The sequence below is a fragment of the Colobus angolensis genome, unplaced genomic scaffold, assembly GCF_000951035.1.
Source record: "Colobus angolensis palliatus isolate OR3802 unplaced genomic scaffold, Cang.pa_1.0 Scaffold663, whole genome shotgun sequence".
Taxonomy (NCBI): Eukaryota; Metazoa; Chordata; class Mammalia; order Primates; family Cercopithecidae; genus Colobus; species Colobus angolensis.
The window spans coordinates 207346-227809 of record NW_012120299.1 but is presented as its reverse complement, the minus strand read 5'-3'; the positions used below and the strand labels follow the sequence as shown (position 1 = coordinate 227809).

Genomic DNA, 20464 nt, shown 5'->3' with positions numbered 1-20464 from the left:
ACTATGGGGTGCAAAGAGGTGATTTCTGGCTTAGAGAAATTGTTGTAGGTCTCATGGAAGAGGCTTCAAAGCCAACTCAAAATGCTTCAAACTGAATGAACTTTCCCTTCCTTTCTCAAGCAGGCTCTTATCTTCTTTTGTTGTTGTTGTTGTTGTTGAGACGGAGTTTCGCTTTTGTTGCCCAGGCTGGAGTGCGATGGCGCGATTTTGGCTCACTGCAACCTCCTCCTGGGTTCAAGCAATTTTCCTGCCTCAGCGTCCCGAGTAGCTGGGATTACAGGCATGTGTCACCACACAGGCCAGTTTTTTATGTTTTTAGTAGAGACAGGGTTTCACCATGTTGGTCAGTCTGGTCTCGAACTCCTGACCTCAGGTGATCCTCCTGCCTCGGCCTCTCGAAGTGCTGGGATTACAGGCATGAGCCACTGCGCCCAGCCTCTTAGCTTCTGCGTGTATTCCCTATTTCAGTAATGGCCTCACCACCCACTGATTTGCCAAGTTTTTAAGAGTTATCTGCAACTCCTCCATGTTCTTTCTTTCCCCCATACAATCAGGCATCAAGTTCTGCTAAATTTATCTCCTAGATTTTGTTCATATCCTTCCTCCTCCCTCCTCATATCTGCCTCCTGTCATCTTTTACTTGAATTGTTGCCAGTCTTCTAACTTGTCTCTCCACCTCCAATGTCTATCCTTAGTTGTCTTTCTAAAACTAGTATCTTTCCATCCTTTGTACCCTCTCATTCAGTGTATCCCTACCTGGAATCACCTTTCATCTTTCATTTTGTGACCGCCTTCTCATCCTCTACCATGCAGTTGAAACATCACCTCTTCTGTAAAGACTTCTCGAATTGCCTCAGGAAAAGTTAGGCTCCCCCAGGCCTTCATAGATAGCTCTCTTGTTATATTTATTAAACAGTATTGTGTAGTTATTTCTGTGCTCTCCTCAGAAAATGGACCGGATCTATTTTTGTATCCAGAGGACTTTAGCATTCAATAAATGATTATTGAAGGCATCAACTCTGGGATCATGGACAAATTCATTAAGGTGATAACACTGAGCTGGACCTCGAAGCAGTAGTAGAAACTATTATTACTAGTTAAAATATTTAGTTCATCTTTCCCAATTGTTAAGTGACAGGTCATTCATACTAGTTCGTTATAAACCAGTGTTTCATAAATAAAAAGTTGTATTAAAAATGTTTATATTTGCCCAATTGACTTTTTACTCTGAATGATACCAAGACACTTCACTAGCTCTTTCTGTGGTAATCATTTTGTTTTTTGCTTTTTTTTAAGATGGAGTCTCCCTCTGTCACCCAGGCTGGAGTGCAGTGGAGCGATCTCGGCTCACTAAAACCTCCACCTCCTAGGTTTGAGTGATTCTTGTGCCTCAGCCTCCAGAGTAGCTGGGATTACAGGTATGTGCCACCACGCCTGCCTAATTTTTGTATTTTTAGTAGAGATGGGTTTTCACCATGTTGGCCAGGCTGGTCTCAAACTCCTGACCTTAGGTGATCTGCCCACCTCAGCCTCCCAAAGTACAGGGATTACAAGCGTGAGCCACCGTGCCCGGCTCTGTGGTAATCATTTAAAAAGACGTAAGGCTCTGCCCTAGTTTCTTTCTGAAATATCCTGCCAACCCAAAAGGTTATAACTACATGCAAGCATACTAGAGTGAGGGATTCTTCCTTGTTTGGCAGAACAACTCTTTCTCTGGCAACATGGTGTGGTTTAAGGATGTATAACCCATAATTTGGTAAGTGTATACAAACATGGGCAGGAAGGACAGAATACACGCAACCTCAACATGATGGATACCTCTGGAGAGGGAGATAGAGGAATGAGATAGAAGAATGGGAATTATCTGTTGATAGATAATATTTTAATTCTTCTTAAGAGATCTGAGACATATGACAATATTAACATTTAAAAAACCTGGGTGCTTATTATTACCAATACTTTTATGTTTGAAATATATTTTTAAAAAATTATAGAAGAAAAGTGACTTAGAACAGGAGTCAGGAAACCTGCAGTTTAGTCTGGGTTCTACTTTAACCTTAGTTTTCCTGTTATAAAAAAGATAGGGGCCAGGCGCGGTGGCTCATGTCTGTAATCCCAGCACTTTGAGAGGCCGAGGTGGGTGGATCACTTAAGGTCAGGAGTTAGAGACCAGCCTGGCTAACATGGCGAAACCCCGTCTCTACTAAAAATACAAAAATTAGCTAGGGATGGTGGTGCATGTCTGTAACCCCAGCTACTGGGGGGCTCAGGCAGGAGGATCATTTGAGCCTAGGAGGTGGAGGTTGCAGTGAGCTGAGATCGTGCCACTGCACTTCAGCCTGGGAAACAGAGCGAGACTCTGTCTCAAAAAAAAAAAAAAAAAAAGATTGAGGAGGGGAGGGAACTGGTGAAAGAGTCTATAGAGATGATGTAAGTCTTGTCCTAATTCTAATAAAGTATGATTCTAATAATCTAGCTATGTATAAATTCCTCTATTTATATGCTTATTTGTGAGAAGACAGTTTCATTATAGAAGCTGGTTCTGCAGAAGGAGCTTATTTGTTAAAAATGTATTAGTGTCTGTTTTTAGGTATTACTTTTAAATTCACAATATGTGTTTATTTTAATCCTTAGGGAAGATATTTAAAGTACTTTTTAAAAAGTAATATGTATAGGAAATTAAATTTTCTTGTTTTTAATTTTTGTGAGGACATAGTAAGCATATATATTTATTGGGTGCATGAGATGCTTTGCTACAGACATGCACTGTGTAATAATCACGTTGTGGTAAATGGGGTGTCCATCCCCTCAAGCATTTATTCTTCGTGTTACAAACAATCCAATTATACTCTTACAGTTATTTTTAAATGTACAATTAAATTATTATTGACTATAGTCACCCTGTTCTGCTAGCAAATACTAGATCTTACTCATTCAAACTACTTTTTGTACCTATTAACCATCTCCACTTTTCCCCCACCCCCAACTACTCTTCCCAGCCTCTGGTAACCCTCTTTCTACTCTCCATCTGCATAAGTTCAGTTGTTTTAATTTTTAGCTCCCACAAATAAGTGAGAACATGTCTCACTTATTGTCTTTCTGTGCCTGGCTCATTTCACTTAATGACCTCCAGCTCCATCCATGTTGTTGCAAATGACAGGATGTCATTTCTTTTTCTTTATCCATTCATCTGTTGATGGACATTTAGGTTGCTTCCAAATCTTGGCAACTGTGAACAGTACTGCAACAAACATGGGATGGGCGTGCAGATATCCGTTAGATACACTGATTTCCTTTCTTTTGTATATATACCCAGCAGTGGAATTGCTGGATCATACGGTAAAGTACTATTTTTACTCATTAACATTTGAAGGACTAAAATTTTATGATGATCAATGGTGAGCAATCCTAATAAGGGCCATGACATGGAGATCCTACCAGTCTTCTCCTATGACCCAGAGGGCCTGTTTAGGCCCTCATTTAGCACTTTATAACACACAAAAGGCTTTTGCATCATCTTGTCGCATTTGATCGTTCAATAATACTGTGAGGTAAGGGAACAGGGTTTTTGATATTTGTCAGATTTCCAAGTTAAACGTGGTATTTACTGGAAAGAAACTGTAAGAGCCAATGTTTTACTTATAGTCAAGGGAAAAAAGATCTGAGGTGATCCAATTTCTGAGCAACATTCTAAAACCCAATTTCTGGGTTAATTTGTCCCTACATTGCGTTCCTTAGCCCAGAAGTCACAATTCTTTTTTCACTAACGTTTTTTATTGTTATTATCCTTATGTAGACTTAAGTGTCTCAGATGAAAAAATCTTGGAGTAGCCCACCTAAACTTACCGAAAATAGATTTTGCAGCAGAGCAAGGCCAACCCAGCCAAAATTGTGACATGTAAAGTTTTATGGCCTCCATTTTAGCAGCCTCTTTTTTGTCCCTTGTTTTTGTTGTGGGTTTCTTCTCCTCTCATGACCAGCTCTGCTTTACTCATAGTAAACCTTCTTTATTCATATTACACCTTTAAAAATGTTTTTTAAATTTTATTTTTAATTGACAAATAATAATTGTATGTATTTATGGGGCACAATGTGATGTTTTGATACATGTATATATTGTGGAATGATCAAATCAGGCCAATTAGCATGTCCATCACCTCAAATATTTATCATTTCTTTGTGGCTATTTTGAAATAAACAATGCATTATTATTGTTGTCATTATTATTATTTATTTTTAGAGGTGGGGTCTCTTGCTCTGTCACCTGAGCTGGAATGCAGTGGCACAATCATGGGTCACTGCAGCCTCAACCTCCTGGGTTCATGCAGTCCTCGCAGCTCGGCCTCCCAAGTAGACCACAGGCACGAGCCACCATGTCCAACCTGAATCTGTTGTTTCTTAAGGATAAAGGTATGGCATGTCTTTGAGTCTACAGTGATTTACATGTAACTGGCACTCAATAAATGATTCTTGAATCAAATTGAACACCATATCAGTATTGATAAATATTTAGAGACAAGGTCTCAATTTGTTGCCCAGGCTGGAGTGCACTGATGCAATCATAGTCACTTACCGGGTTCCTTTAGCTGTATTAACTCAGCTGCTTTTTTAGCCTGCTTTTGAAAAAGACCACCTTTGGCTGTAGCAGATTTATAATTATTTCCTTTCAACATGACTTCTAGCTGTCTCTGCAGCCTGGTTATCTAGAACACAAGTAGTCTAAATCCTCGAGTGGCTCCAACAATGGTAAATATTGGGGGAGCTGCTTCATATAGCACAAATCTGTTTACTGGGAAGTTGCTGGTTCAGCATCTCATGGTTCATCCCTCTCTGATTAGCTTCCTGGCCCATATTCCCTTGGATTAGGAGTTTGGTGTGATCCTTAGCCATAACATTCCTGAGTTACAGAGAATGTGTATCAGATCCCATTTTCAGAAATGTCCTTGCTGTAGATAACTGACAGTTATCTACTTATATCTTGAGAAATTGTAGTGTAAGAAAAAGAAGATTGGTCTGAATACTGATTAGAATATAAATATTTTCTAATCCTGGTTTTACTATTAGGTAACTGCAGCTTTAGGTGCATTATTTGATACCTCTTCCTAATCTTTAAAGATATTAGATTAATTCTCATACCAGAGTATGAGATCCTTTTTAAAATCCAGATGGCAAGGGCAAGAAGAACAGATGTTGCCTGACACTTAGAGGAGAACGCCCTGGATATGAGTGCCTTAATCACATGGACTGGGTCTCACTTATGTGGGAATACCATGGGTCCAATAAGGACTGAACTGGACTAGAAATGAGAACACCCTGGATACAAGTGCCTTAATCACACGGGCTGGGTCTCACTTGTGTTAGAATACCATGGGTACAATAAGGACTGAACTGGACTAGAAAAGAGGATAATGATACCTTCCCCACTTTCTTGAAGGAATGGAATAAACTAAGTTGAAATATCTTTGAAAATCTATAAAGCATTATCTCTAAAAGATGCTATTTTTAATCAAGGAGAAGATTTAGATATAATTCTTCCATGGCAAATTATAAATATGCCATCTTTAATGTACTGGATATTTATCTTTGAGTTACTTTTTCAGTGGTGATAACGGCTTTGCATTGAATCGTTTATAGTCTTTCCACCAGTTCTTCTTGGGATAAATAGCATACACTTGAAAGATGGATGATTTTGAGAAGGCTGCATGAGACCATGAAACAAAGCAAAGCTGACTAGCCTAAGCTGAACTCTAGTCCGTGACTCATCACTAGTTTGTCTAATCATTTAGGATAGCAAACTAAGCACAGGCTTATGTATGACAGGAATGCAAAATCCCAGGTCAAATTTTTGGGCCCCAAATTTCATGAAGTATCAATGTGATAAATAAACCTGTTTCTTTACCTCCTTCTCCCACTCCTAAAACAATTGCAGAAGTATGCAGTGGGCCTAGCAGCAGTATGTCTGGCTGATTTAGGGGTATTGAGTTGACTAAAAGATCAATGTGAGTCAACAGTGTGTTGTGGCTGCCAGAAAAAGCTGATACAATCTTAGGTTGCATTATGAAAAGTATAGTGTGCAGAACACAAGGAAGACGACTATCTTACTCTGTTCTGTGCTGACCAGAGCACACCTGAAATTAATCTAGCTCTGGGCTAGATATACGACATATAGATCATCTTGAATATGCAGAAAAGAGAGATCTAACAACAACAACAACAAAATGTTAAAGGCACTGGGAACATTTATTTAGCAAAACAAGGCAAACAAACTCAGGAAGGATATTGTCACTTCATTCAGATTTCTGAAGGGGCCACATATAAGAGGTTTTTATTTGTTCCACATGTCCCTAAGGAGAGGAGCTGGAGTCAATGGATAGAAACTAAGGGAGGAGGCCGGGCGCAGTGGCTCACGCCTGTAATCCCAGCACTTTGGGAGGCCAAGGCGGGTAGATCATGAGGTCAGGAGTTCAAGCCAGCCTGGCCAACATGGTGAAACCCTGTCTCTACTGAAAATACAAAAATTAGCTGGGCATGATGGCACGTGCCTGTAATCCCAGCTACTTGGGAGGCTGAGGCAGGAGAATTGTTTGAACCAGGACCCGGGAGGCAAAGGTAGCAGTGAGTAGCAGTGAGCTGGGATCATGCCACTGTACTTCAGCCTGGGCTACAGAGCGAGACTCTGTCTCAAGAAACTAAGGTAGGTGTATTTCAGGCCAATACAGTTATTTTCATTAGGTGATGTCAAAAAAAAAAAAAAAAATGATGAGTTCTCATTCATGGTGTTCAGGTATGGTCCAGATGACCACTTGGTGGGAGTATTGTAGAAGATAGTCAATCATCAGATGGGTAGTTGAATTAGAGTCTCTGATTTCTGTATATTGCTGTAACATGAACCAAGAACACCTTAGGGATGTCAAATCCAAAGAATCATAAATAAGCCATGGAACAATACAAGACAGTTTGGTATTTGATGAAGTAAAAGTCAGTAAGTATGAGCTTACTGAAGAACCAGATGATGGGAAGATTTTATTATTAACTTTTTTAAAAGTGTGTTTGGTTGGATTGGGTTTAAAGGAAGCACTTTATTGCAAGAGTATAGGGACCCTAGTTTCTGGAACCTAATGGTGAAAAGAGTTCTACTCCCAGAATCTGGGGATGAAATAACTATCTCATGGTTGCAAAGAGCAATTTCAAATTGCAAGTAGTTGTATCTGGGGAATCATAAGAGGACAAAAATGGATGGGGGTTAAGAGATCAAGTAGGTACACAGCCCAGGGGTGAAACAAGTGTATAGAAAGAATTATATGTTTGTTAAGTTAGGCCAAGCAGACTTATGTTATGTACTTCACCGTCTGCAGATAATTGGCTTCTTAAAATACTTTATACTGAAGCAAAGTAGATTATGTACTCTGAGAAGCTATAAGGTGTACTAATGATTCATTGTGGAAGGCTTACAGTATTGTAATAACTGACCAGGTTCTCTGTCCCAGCAACAAACTCACCACTGGCAAGTTCAGCCCCACCTTAAACACTAGACTAGTTCTGCCCTTAGTCCCAGAACCTGAATCCTACTTCAGATCTCAACCTTGCTTGCTGCTAGCCCTGCCTGAATTAATGTCCCAAATCTAATAACTAGTTTAGGGCATTAAACCTTTTTGTGACTGGGCATGGTGATTCATACCTGTAATCCCAGCACTTTGGAAGGCCAAAGTGGGAGGATCTCTTGAGCCCAGGAGTTTGAGGCCAGCCTGGGCAACATAATGAGATCCCATCTTTAAAAAAAAAATCAGCTGGACATGGTGACATGTGCCTATAGTCCCAGCTACCTGGGGAGCTAAGGTGGGAGGATAACTTGAGCTCAGGAGGCAGAGGCTGCAGTGAGCCGTGATTGTGTCACTGTAGTCCAGCCTGGGTGACAGAGTGAGAACCTGTCTCAGAAAAAAAAAAACAAAACAAGCAAACAAACAAAAAACAAAAAAAAAACCTTTCTGTGCTCTAAGTTCAGTAATTTAATCTTGAATCTCTTGTTTCCTTAAACTCAGGTCTTTTTCTGATATCTCAGTGCACAGCCCCCTTTTAAACTTAGCATTGCCAAAGACTTGAATCTGGAATCTGAATTTTGTGTCCTGCTACCTCTTTTCTGTGAGTTGTTTTTTGGTTTGTTTGTTTTGAAATGGGTTGTCGCTATATTACCCAGGCTGGTCTCAAACTCTGGGACTCTCGCTATTCTCCCACCTCAGCCTCCCAAGTAGCTGGGACTAAGGAGTACACTACTGTGACTGGCATGTCCTGCTACATCTTGCCAAACTAACATAGGCTATTTCCTAGACTGCTATTCCTAAATCCCAGAGCCCCAGAGCCCCACCTTTGGGCCTCTGTGAGTGCAACAATTACAGCCTTCGGTTCTAAGAATCAGGAATCCCTTCCTTGTCAGAATCCTCTCTTACAGTCTCATGTTTCTCTCTGATCCCAGTAAGTTGGTCTGACCAAACATTCTGCACCTAGGGAGCCAAATTGATACTGGCCTGTGTTGGAGCAACACACTGAAGGCCCTTTGCTATACTCAGCCTCTGAAGTCACTAGCCAAAAAGAGCTTCTTGCTGGACTTCCAGGCCATGCATCTGGGCAAGGCAGCCCCACTATGTACTTGTCCTGTCCAGACTCTGGAAAGAGTTTCAGTAGTCCATGGCAAGCTGCACAGTTTGTCTTACAGATGCCTTACACATGTTGAGAGTAATTCAACATTTATTCTCTTAATTGCTTAGATGTGTTTTTTGTTTTTGTTTTTGCTTTTGTTTTTGTTTTTGTTTTGAGACGGAGTCTCACTCTTGTCGCCCAGGCTGGAGTGCAATGGTGCGATCTTGGCTCACTGCAACCTCTGCCTCCCAGGTTCCAGCAATTCTTCTGCCTCAGCCTCCCAAGTAGCTGGGATTGCAGGCATGTGCCACCACACCCGGCTAATTTTTGTATTTTTAGTAGAGACGGGGTTTCACCATGTTCACCAGGCTGGTCTCGAACTCCTGACCTCAAATGATTCGCCCACCTTGGTCTCCCAAAGTGCATGAGCCACCGTGCCCAGCCCACTGCCTAGTTTTGTAAACAAATATTAAATGAACCAGACATTGGGGTCAAACATGAATAAGTCATATGGTGCTGCTTCTCATAATTATGATAATAATGCCTTCCATGTCTTGAGCACCTGCTGTGTGCCAGGCACTGTGCCAGGCCTGTAAGTGACAGACTTTATAGGGGCTGGAAAGTGCATTGCGAGGGGTAGGGGGAAAAGCCGGATAGTTTGTGTTACATACATAAGGCTGGAAACACAGCACATGGCTAGTGCTTAATAAACAGTAGCTATGTTTACAATATTAGGTGATAACATTACCAAAAGTACCGTGCAGGTCCAGAGGTGGGATAAACAGTAGCTATGTTTACAATATTAGGTGATAACATTACCAAAAGTACTGTGCAGGTCCAGAGGTGGGAGAAAAAAAATATCTGAGCCAGAGGGATGTGTGGAGGGCACAGGAAGGTCAATCAAAAAGAAAGAAAAGCAAGACCGCAAGCAGAAAAAGATAGCCATTGCAGAGTAGCTAGTCTATCTGGAACACAAGAGTAGATAAAAGGCCGCATTGAGACAGCATATGTGTAGCAGATCTAGAGAGTTCTAGAGACGTGTGTGCTAATGAGAGGACCGTAGCCATAAAACCCTTTACTGTAGTCACAGGAGAAAATGATTGCATGAATTTGTAAAAACCGGAAGAATAAGACACAAGCCTGAAAATTATTCAATTAAAGGAAGGAAGATTGCAGACTGCTTAGTCACCTGAAGAGAGAGAATAGAGCTTACAAAATGAGAGGAGATGATTACATCACTTAAGTGAGCATTGATCAAGTACTTGGCAGGACAAGTGGAAATGTTTTTCTTTTAAATAATTCAAGCCTGCAGGCTTCCAATTCAGTTTAAGATAGTTTGAGTCTGCTATATATAAATGTGGATACTGTTCCAGTGGTAAATGAGTAGAATTCAAAGGAGGAATAAGTAAAACATATTGTCTATGTTCAACTAAGAGTACATGAATAAAGCCCTGGTGGTAAATACACAATAGCCTCCATTTGAAGATGTATAAGAGAAAGGAAATACTATTTACTTGTTGACCTGGATTATAATGTAATTAACCCATATTATTCTAGTATAATCAGAGAGAGTCAAGCCTGATGCTCCAAAGACATTTCTGTTTCTTACATTCTGCTTCTATTAGATAGACTTAACTCAAAATCTATGACAGACTCTCAAGGCTGGTTGCTCATATTTCTCTCAGTATTTTACTGAGTTAATCAGTACAGAAAATGGCAGGGAACCAAATGATGTTAAAAGAGTATTAAAGCTATAGGCATATAATATAGGATTATATAGTAACAATACTGTTTGATCATTTTTCTGTTCATTGGGAAGCAGTGTTCTTATTTTATTAGAAGCAGCATGGTACAGTAGCAAAATCATGTTTTTTAAGTTCTAACTCTGCTATGTATTAGTTATATAAGTTACTTTTTTGAACTTTCTTTTATTCTTCTTTATCATGAAATGACAGTACTTGCTTGAATGGTTGCTTCAAGGATTACATGAAAAGCAAGTCTGGGAAATTATTAGCAGTCCAATGCCCAGCTCTCAGTAGGGGCTCACACATGTTAATTCTCCATATCTCCCCTACAGGAAAGCCTCTCATGAAGTTGCCTAAGGAGCACAACCCTTGGAATAACCTTAGTGTTGTTTACTCAAGAAACTGGTTTTTTTTTTTTGAGGGTAGATTTTACTTTTTAAAAAACAGAAATTAACTCTGAGCTAAGTTAATGGATGATCAGGTTAGAGATGTTCACAAAGTGTGACTGTGAAATAATTGGCTTCTTTGTTGGGATCGTAGATGGACTCTGAAAGCAACTCCAACACAGAAGTTCCAGAAAAGTGTTCAAGCAAAAACAACATTTTTGGAATCAATTTTGGATAGATAAATTCTTGTATGCTTACACTTCAGCTTTGTTACTTTATAAGCACACTTCATTTCCAGGAAAAGGTGATGCAAACAGAATTGATAATAGAGACCAGTGGAGAGTGAGGAGAAAATAAAACCAAAGGAAACATGTAGAGGCCATCCCACTGACACAGAGCCTACTTGAAATATTTTTAAATTCTTTCTTTAGATACAACTCAAGCCTGGTTGCCAACAATTTCTAAAGTCTCATTTCTGAATCTATGTTATATTCTCTCAGAGCAGTCTTCAGCTCAGTATACCATACCTTAAAATAAATGTATCTTTGTCTTTGCTAATATCCTTGAGTTTCCAAGACTTACAAACTTAAGGCTGATTCTTTATTCTTACATTAAACTTGTTACTGTCATTCCTGTTTGTGAAATGTCTTGCATCCTGCCCCTTCTCCAGTCTTACTGCATCCACCATCATCACCTGCCTACCTGGATCTTGCCTGCATCATTGTATTAGGAAGCAAGCTGTATTAGCTAGGAAGCTATTTCTCCTATTTCAGTGTGTTTGTCTTTTAGTAGAGCCTTTTCAGCATAATAGTTTAAGACTAATATTCCTAAAATAACACTCCCATCTGATGTGTATATTTATTACAATACCCAACATTGATGTATAGGTAATTGTTTGTAAGAGAATCATTAATCATTTATGTTTCAGAATTTTCTATTAGATTTTGAGATATTTGAAAGCATGAACTATTTTATTAACCTATGTCAGTAGTGCTTAGTACAGAGTCTTGCATGTAGCTGCGTCACTTCAAACAAGTTACTTAATGGCTCTGCCAAAATTTCTTCGTCTGTGAAATGGGGATAATATCTTTCTCAAAGGATTGTTTCATTAAAAGAGTATGTATATATGTGTATCAAAAGGTAGTGTTTCTATTATAGCTTTTGCATATGTTCATTTTTTCTTTTTTTTTTTTTTGAGACAGAGTCTTGCTCTGTTGCCCAGGCTGGAGTGCAATTGCACGATCTCAGCTCACTGCACCCTCTGCCCTCCAGGTTCAAGCAATTCTTCTACCTCAGCCTCCTGAGTAGCTGAGATTACAGGCACGTGCCACCAGGCCCAGCTAATTTTTTGTATTTTTAGTAGAAATGGGGTTTCACCATGTTGGCCAGGCTGGTCTTGAATTCCTGACCTTAAGTGATCGCCTGCCTAGGCCTCCCAAAATGCTGGGATTACAAGCATGAGCCGCCGCACCTGGCCACTTTTGTGTTATTATAGCTCTCAAAAAAAGTTACTGCTTTCTGGCTGGGCACAGTGGCTCATGCCTGTAATCCCAGCAATTTGGGAGGCCAAGGTGGGTGGATCATGAGGTCAGGAGATCGAGACCATCCTGGCTAACACGGTGAAACCCCATCTCCACTAAAAATACAAAAAATTAGCCGGGCGTGGTGGCGGGTGCCTGTAGTCCCAGCTACTCAGGAGGCTGAGGCAGAAGAATGGCGTGAACCCAGGAGGCAGAGCTTGCAGTGAGCCAACATCACGCCACTGCACTCCAGCCTGGTCGATAGAGCAAGACTCCATCTAAAAACAAACAAACAACAAAAAAAAGTTACTGCTTTCTTATTTTAGGCAAACTCCTTTTTTTTTTTTTTTTGGTGGTAGAGTGTCATTCTGATGTCTGAGCGGGAGTGCAGTTATGCAGTCTCGGCTCCCTGAAACCTCTGCCCCCCCGGGCTCAAGCCATTTTCCTTCCTTAGCCTCCCAAGTAGCTGGGACTACAGGCGTGTGCCACCACGCCTGGCTAGTTTTTGCATTTCTAGTAGAGATAGGTTTCGCTATGTTGCCCGGGCTACTCTCGAGCTCCTGGACTCAAGTGATCTGCCTGCCTCGGCCTCCCAAAGTGCTGGGATTACAGGCATGAGCCACTGTGCCTGGCCCAGTTTCTTGTTTTTATCTTGTCTCTCCAATAAGAGTGTTAGCTCCTAGAGGACAGTGACCATCCTATATTTCTTTCATATGCCCTGCTATACATGGCATAGTTCTGGGATTTTATTCATTCATTTAATAAACATTTCTTAATGAATATTTAATGTACAATAATATGCCATGGAATATATAATTAATAAGACAAGGTCTTTAACAGTGTTGTGGTACTTCCATTCTAATGGGAGCTAGAGATACTAATATTTAGTATTTCACTTAGTCAGTGCTATGGAAGACTTTGTAGCAGATGATTAATATTCTCAGATCTATTAATTACATAAATCTGGGATCTAAGCAGAGTATGAGCAGGGTGAGTACCTGAGACAGAAATGTACAGAGAAGTTAGAGAAGATGCAGGAATCAGCAGGTCCCCAGTGTCAGAGTGTCCAGCAGTATTAATGCTGCAGTGAGACCAATTTGTAATTATGTGTTGAATTCAGCATTTGTGAGAGTATTGAAAAGGTGGTCCTTGGCTCAGTAAATAGTGATAAGAATGAATTGAATAGGGGGCAAGAAAGGGTCTTTGAAGATGAAATAGGGCCTTTTTTTTTTTTTGACAGGGTCTTGCAGTGTCACCCAGGCTGGAGTGTAGTGGTGCAACTACAACTCACTGCAGCTTCGACCTCCTGGGCTCAAGTGATCCTCTCGCCTCAACCATCTGAGTAGCTGGAGCCACAGGTGCATGTCACCTACTCCTGGCTAATTTTTAAATTTTTTGTAAAGACAAGGTCTCAAGATCTTGCCCAGGCTGACCTCAAACTCCTGAGCTCAAGCAATCCTCCTGCCTCGGCCTCCCAAAGTGCTAGAGTTATAAACATGAGCTGCTGTGCCTGGCCTGGGCTTTTTAAAAATGATGCTTTCTTGAACATTTTTTGTGAGAAGTGGGAAAAAGGCCAGAAGAGAGAGAGAAAGCAGTATCTGTTGTGTTCTAGGATATGGGCTAACCCCTTCACATGTTTTATGTTTAATCTTCATTATCACCTTATAAGCAGGAATGTCCTATCCACTGGGCATGAGACAGCATGGTTAACTAACTTGCCCAGAGGAGTCAAGAATTGTTTGACTACTAAAACTAAACTCTTTCCACTACATGTGGCTGTTTCCAGGCTCTTACTCATCTCTAATCCTTCACTAAAGAAAGGGGATAATTTGTTGGTCTGGATACAGAAGAGGGTGGAAAGGTTAGTGGGGCCAAGGTCACTGTGGACAAACTGCATGGAAGGAATAGGGACACTGTCCCCATGACAGGAGGCAGGATATAAGGAATAAACTACACGCAGTAAGACCTAGAGATGGAAAGCTTCCCTAGAGATGAGAACTAAAGGAGCATACTGGAGCCTTAACTGGTCATTTCCTAAAAGGGAGGGGTAGAGGAGGGCATTATGCAGAGATCAGGAAACACTCGATAATTGACTACTGGAAATCATAACTGGGGCCAGGTACAGTGGCTCACATCTATAATCCCAGCACCTTAGGAGGCCAAGGCAAACGGATCACAAGGTCAGGAGTTTGAGACCAGCCTGGCCAACACGGTGAAACCCTGTCTCTACTAAAGATACAAAAAATTAGCTGGGCATGGTGATGCTTGTCTGTAATCCCAGCTACTCAGGAGGCTGGGGCAGGAGAATTGCTTGAACCCGGGAAGCAGAGTTGCAGTGAGCCAAGATTGCACCACTGCACTCCAGCCTGGGCGACAGAGTGAGACTCTGTCTCAAAAAAAAAAAGGAGAAAGAAAAAAAAATTCGTAACTGAAGGCTGGGTATGGTGTCCCAGCACTTTGGGAGGCTGAGGCAGGTGGATTGCTTGAGTCCAGGAGTTTGAGACCAGCGGGCCAACATAGTGAAACCCCATCTATACTAAAAATGCAAAAATATTAGCTGGGTATGGTGGCACACACCTGTAATCCCAGCTACTTGGGAGGCTGAGGCAGGAGAATTGCTTGAACCCTAGAGGTGGAGGTTGCAGTGAGCCAAGATGCGCCACTGCACTCCAGCCTGGGCAACAGAGCGAGACTCTGTCTAAAAAAAAAAAGGGGGGAGGTGACCAGGCTTGTGCTCACACCTGTAATCTCAGCATCTGGGGAGCTGAGGTGGGAAGATCACTTCAAGCTGGGAGTTTGAGACCAGCCTGGGCACCATAGTGAGACCCCATTTCTACAAGAAAAAAAATGGGCAAAAAATTTGAACAGACACCTCACCAAAGAAGATGGCAAATAAGCGTAGGAAAAAATGCTTAAGATCATGCATCATTAGGGAATTCCAAATTAAAACAACGAGATACTACTGTACACCTATTAGAATGGCTAAAATCTAAAACATTGACAACACCAAATGGTGATCAGGATGTGGAACAACAGGAACTCCCATTCATTGCTGGTGGGAGTCAAAACAGTACAGCTACTTTGGGAGAAAGTTTGACAGTTTTGTATAAAATTAAACCTACTCTTGCCATATGGTCTAGCAATTGTCCTTTTGTATTTAGTCAAAGGAGTTGAAAACTTATGTCTACACAGAAACCTACACATGAGTGTTTATGGCAGCATTATTCACAGTTGCTAAAACTTGGAAGCAACCAATATGTCCTTCTGTAGATAAATCAGTGAATAAACTATATGGCACACCCATATAATGGAATATTATTCAGTGCTAAAAAGAAACAAGCTATGAATCCATGAAAAGACATGGAAGAACCTTAAATGCTTATTATTAAATGAAATAATTTGAAAAGGCTATATACTATATGATCCCAACTGTATGTAATTCTGGAAAAGGTAAAACTATGGAGATAGTAAAATGATCACTGGGTGTCAGGGGCTTTGGGAGGAAGGGATGAATAAATAGAGCACATGGGATTTTTAGGGCAGTGAAACAGTACCATATGGTACCATAATGATAGATACATGTCATTATACATTTGCTAAAACCATAGAATATACAACACCAAATGTGAACCCTAATCCAAACATATGGACATTGGGTGATAATGACGTGTCAATGTTGGTTCACTAGTTGTAACAAATTGCTTGTTATCTGGCACCACTCTGGTGCTGGATGTCCATAGCAGGGGGGAGGCTGTGTGTGGAGGCAGGGGGTCTGTGGGATAGCTCTATATGTTCCACTCACTTTTGCTGTGAACTTAAAATGCCCTTTAAAAGTCTACATAGGCTGGACACAGTAGCTCATGCTTGTAATCCCAGCACTTTGGGAGGCTGAGACAGGTGAATTACTTGAGCCTAGGAGTTCAAGACCACCCTGGACCACATGGTTAAACTCCATCTCTACAAAAAAACACAAAATTAGCTGGGTGTGGTGGTGTGTGCCTATAGCCCCAGCTACTCAGAAGGCTGTAGCAGAGGATCACCTGAGCCCTGGAGGTGGAAGTTGCAGTGAGCTGAGATTGCGCCATGCACTTCAGCCTGGATGACACAGTAAGATGCCATTTCAAAAAAAGTCTATGTAAAATAGTTGAGGGGAGAAGGATTGGGAAATCAGTATATTGTAGAAAAACTATGTGAAAATATTTTATGTTTATATAAAATTAAGTTCCATTCCCTAAAGAATAAGGGATAAGATATAGAAAAGCTCCAGATTCTCAAGATGATGGAGAGCACCCAAAGCATTCTTTTTCTATTTTATTTTATTTTTTTAGAGATGGGATTTCACTCTGTCTCCCAGGCGGGAGTGCGGTGGCGCGATCATAGCAGGGACTACAAGTGTGCACCACATGCTTGGCTACGAACCTGAAGTATTCTGATGCAGTGGAGAGAGTGTAGAACTCTGGAGTGAAGAGACCTGCCTGGAACCCTGACTTTGTCACTAGGTGATTCCTATAATCTCACTAGGCCTGTTTTCTCAGCTGGAAAATTGATTGATTTGTGGTATCTGAAGTGCCTTTGAGCTTGGGATACCCATGCTGGTGTCTGGCCACAGTACAACATAGTAATTAGAGCACAAACTCTGGAGTTAGAATGTTTAGGTTAAACCTCAGCACCTCACACCCAAGCTATGTGACTGTGGGTAAATTATTAGCCTCTCTGAGCCTCAGTTTCTTCATCTGTAGACTAGGGATAATAATAGTAAATATCCTGCTGGGCAGTTATAAAGATTCAATGAAAAAATAAATCTATAGAAAGTGCCCGACACACAGTAAGTAGAAGATAAATATAAGCTATTATAATTACAAAGTGTATATGCTGTTACTCTGATACCCTTTTGCTACCGCTGAGAGCACACTACTCTATACCTACATGTAGTTGCAAGGAACAGGAGGTAAATGGAATTAACCAATTGGAGTCTGCCAGGTTCCCCATTTGGGAAAGGAATGAAAGGAATCTTCAAAGATCTGAGTGGTCAGGACCTCTGGGTTATGACTCAGCTACAGTCAACTGTCAGATTTTCCCACAGCTCAGTGGAAAGTCACTGAAGACTCTGTGAAAACAGTGCCATCTTTCCTTCAGTGTTTCTCTGCTAGGATGCACTGCTGACTCTGGAAGTCTGACTATATTTTTGTCCTAGCAGGCAGAGGGGTCTAAGCAGGCTTGGTTGATTTTTCACCCAAAATGTCTGCAACTGTTTCTCCTGTACTGATGATGCCACAAGGCTCAAGCCTGTGAGAGTTTATTGTCAACCCCACTGCAGGGCATCAAAGAAGAAAAGTTTCGGGTCTGAATTGTTTTTCCAGGCAGAAACAATGATGTAGTGACTATCATAGGTTATTTCAGAGTTCAGAATCTCATGTCTCAATTCCCCTTGGTGCTCTCTACCTTTCTCTGTGGATGAAATTAAGATTATGGATGATGGCTGGGCACGGTGGCTCACGCCTGTAATCCCAGCAATTTGGGAGGCCGAGGTGGGCAGATCACCTGAGGTTGGGAGTTTGAGACCAACCTGGCCAACATGACGGAAACCCCGTCTCTACTAAGAATACAAAATTCGCCGGGCGTGGTGGCGCATGCCTGTAATCCCAGCTACTCAGGAGGTTGAGGCAGGAGAATCACTTGAACCCGGGAGGCAGATGTTGCGGTGAGCTGAGATCGCACCTTGCACTCCAGCCTGGGCAACAAGAGTGAAACTCTGTCTCAAAAATAAAATAAAATAAAAAATAAGGTTATGGACGCCACCTTGAAAGATAGTATACATTAGTGACAATCACTAATTTTTTTTAAGTTTGCTCAGATTGCCCCAGTAGAAGCTCCATCTGTTCATGTAATTGTCCACAGTTTAAACAGAAGTGGAAACATCCATATAATTTGCTTATAATTCTAACATCTTTTGAAATCTTCTTAGGTCCTTCCTCAAATTTGAGTTCAAGAACCCTTTTTATCAACCTGATTAAATGTTTCTCAATCTTCCTCTTTCTAGCCTTGCAGAGAAACCTCATGGCCAGATCTACACCATGATGTTCAAGTAACAGCGGGGCTAGTGGTCTGGGACAAAGTGCTTTTCTTTCTTATGTTTCCCTTCTTAAGAGTAGAGGTGCCATGGTCCAAAGTTGGTCTGGAATTTCCCCAGCATTGAGGTCTACCCAATATAGGAATTGATTTTAAACCTAAATCTCTCACCCAGGTGTGAATTCCTTATGGCTGCCCCAGGACTGAATACTGGATGCCATTCAACAAACACTGGCTTGTATTACACCCCTCTTAATTGCATTTTAGTGGCCTTGGCACCTCCACTCTGAATGTTTCTCCCTTCGGCCCTCCTACTTCTCTATATACCTTTTTGTCTTCAGGTGGATCACTGGGATCTGCCCTTTGCAGAAAAATCTACACTGTGGTACTTGAAATGCCATGACATACATCTAAAAAAATTTTTTTTTTGAGAAAGAGTCTCCCTCTGTTGCCCAGGTTAGAGTGCAGTGGGCACAATCATAGCTCACTAAAACCTTTAACTCCTGGGCTCAAGCAATTTTCTCACCTCAGCCTCTTGAGTAGGTGGGACTATAGATGTACAACTACCACGCCTAATTTTTTTTCTCTTTTGTAGAGACAGGGTCTTGCTATTTTGACCAGGGTGATCTTGAACTCTTGGCCTCAAGTGATCCTTCCACCTTGGCTTCCCAAACAGCTGGGCTTACAGCCATGAGCCACCAAGCCCAGCCATGATATACTTTTTTTTTTTTTTTGCGGTAGGAGACCGATTCTCATCGTGTTGCCCAGGCTTGAGTACAATGGCGTGATCTCGGCTCACTGCAACCTCTGCCTCCCAAGTTCAAGCGATTCTCTTGCCTCGGCCTCCTGAGTAGCTGGGACTACAGATGTGAGCCACCACACCTGGCTAATTTTGTATTTTTAGTAGAGATGGGGTTTCACCATGTTGGCCAGGCTGGTCTCGAAATGCGACCTCAGGTGATCCACCTGCCTTGGCCTCCCAAAGTGCTGGGATTACAGGTGTGAGCCACCGTGCCCAGCCAATATACATTTTTTAGATGAAGAAATTGAAGCCCAGAAAAGGTAATTGGTTTTCCTAAGGTCATATAGGCACCCACTCATTAACAGAGGTCAAGCCCAGAACACTGACTTCCCTGAATCCTGTTCCGTAGTGACTCTGTTAAGCCAGTAAGTCTCGCCTTTTTAAAAATATGTATTTCCAAAGTAGGAGTTAGGAGGAATGGAGGGAATGAAACGCTCACTAAAGAAAGGATAGGGCTAAAGGAAGGATAGAACCCACACAAGGAAAGAGTTCTGGGTAGGCAGAAGGCCTGGGGAAACAGTGAGTATCTGTCTGTGGACAGGGAGAGGAGGTGCCATGGGGTGAGGAAAATCGGCACAGAGAGAGTTGAGAGACCACCACCACCACATATTTGGCCTGCTTGAAAATCTAACTCGGCCAAACAGATAAAATTGCCCCTCCAAATCTTATTTCTACAGCTGTGACTTAACTGCTGCTTATCTTTCCTCCAGGAGATTCCTTGGAATGAAACCAATGGGAGTCCAGGATTTGGGAGAGTCTCATCAGAGCAGATGGGCCAGCAGCAGCCAGAACGCTTGTTGCCTTTGGCTGAGAACACTATCCTGGATCTGACTATTTTGTGAGCAAACCCCAGCAGGCTCAGCCTTAGGCCTGAGTGAAGTTGGCCTGCTTCTCCTTGATGAACCTTGTGTACTCTCACATCTCCCCTCCCCTCTTTTGCATGTTGAAAATCACATTCTCAGAGCACTCTTGAAGCTAAAAACCACATTGCCTGTTAGCAGCCCCAGAAGGATGGCGTCTTAGTGCTTTTGGTCCCTTGGTATATTTGCAAGTGTACTGCATGGAGGGTCAGGAGGCCTGGTTCTGGTTCTTACCCAACCACTAATTTTCCCTGAAACTGTAGGCAAATTGTTCATTCCTGGGCCACACTTTCCGTAGCTATAAAGTTGTTTATAATACGGATAGCTTTCATTTAGGAAATTTTTACTATAGACCAGACAATATCATTGAATTCTTTCAACAATCCTATGGCATAGGCACTTTTTTTTTTTTTTGAGACGGAGTCTCGCTCTGTGCCCCAGGCTGGAG

The 20464-nt window shown here is 41.6% G+C and overlaps 1 long non-coding RNA gene across 2 annotated transcripts in view; it reads left to right on the top strand.

Moving 5' to 3' along the window:
* The window catches only part of LOC105500435, a 66471-nt gene that overhangs the window by 1980 nt on the left and 44027 nt on the right, over positions 1–20464 (top strand). The window contains exons 2-3 of one of the 2 annotated variants that reach the window (XR_001000027.1): positions 16614–16784; positions 19867–19994. This is a non-coding gene — a long non-coding RNA (uncharacterized LOC105500435). The remainder of the gene's footprint in view (positions 1–16613; positions 16785–19866; positions 19995–20464) is intronic. The other variant, XR_001000028.1, reaches the window with a different exon arrangement.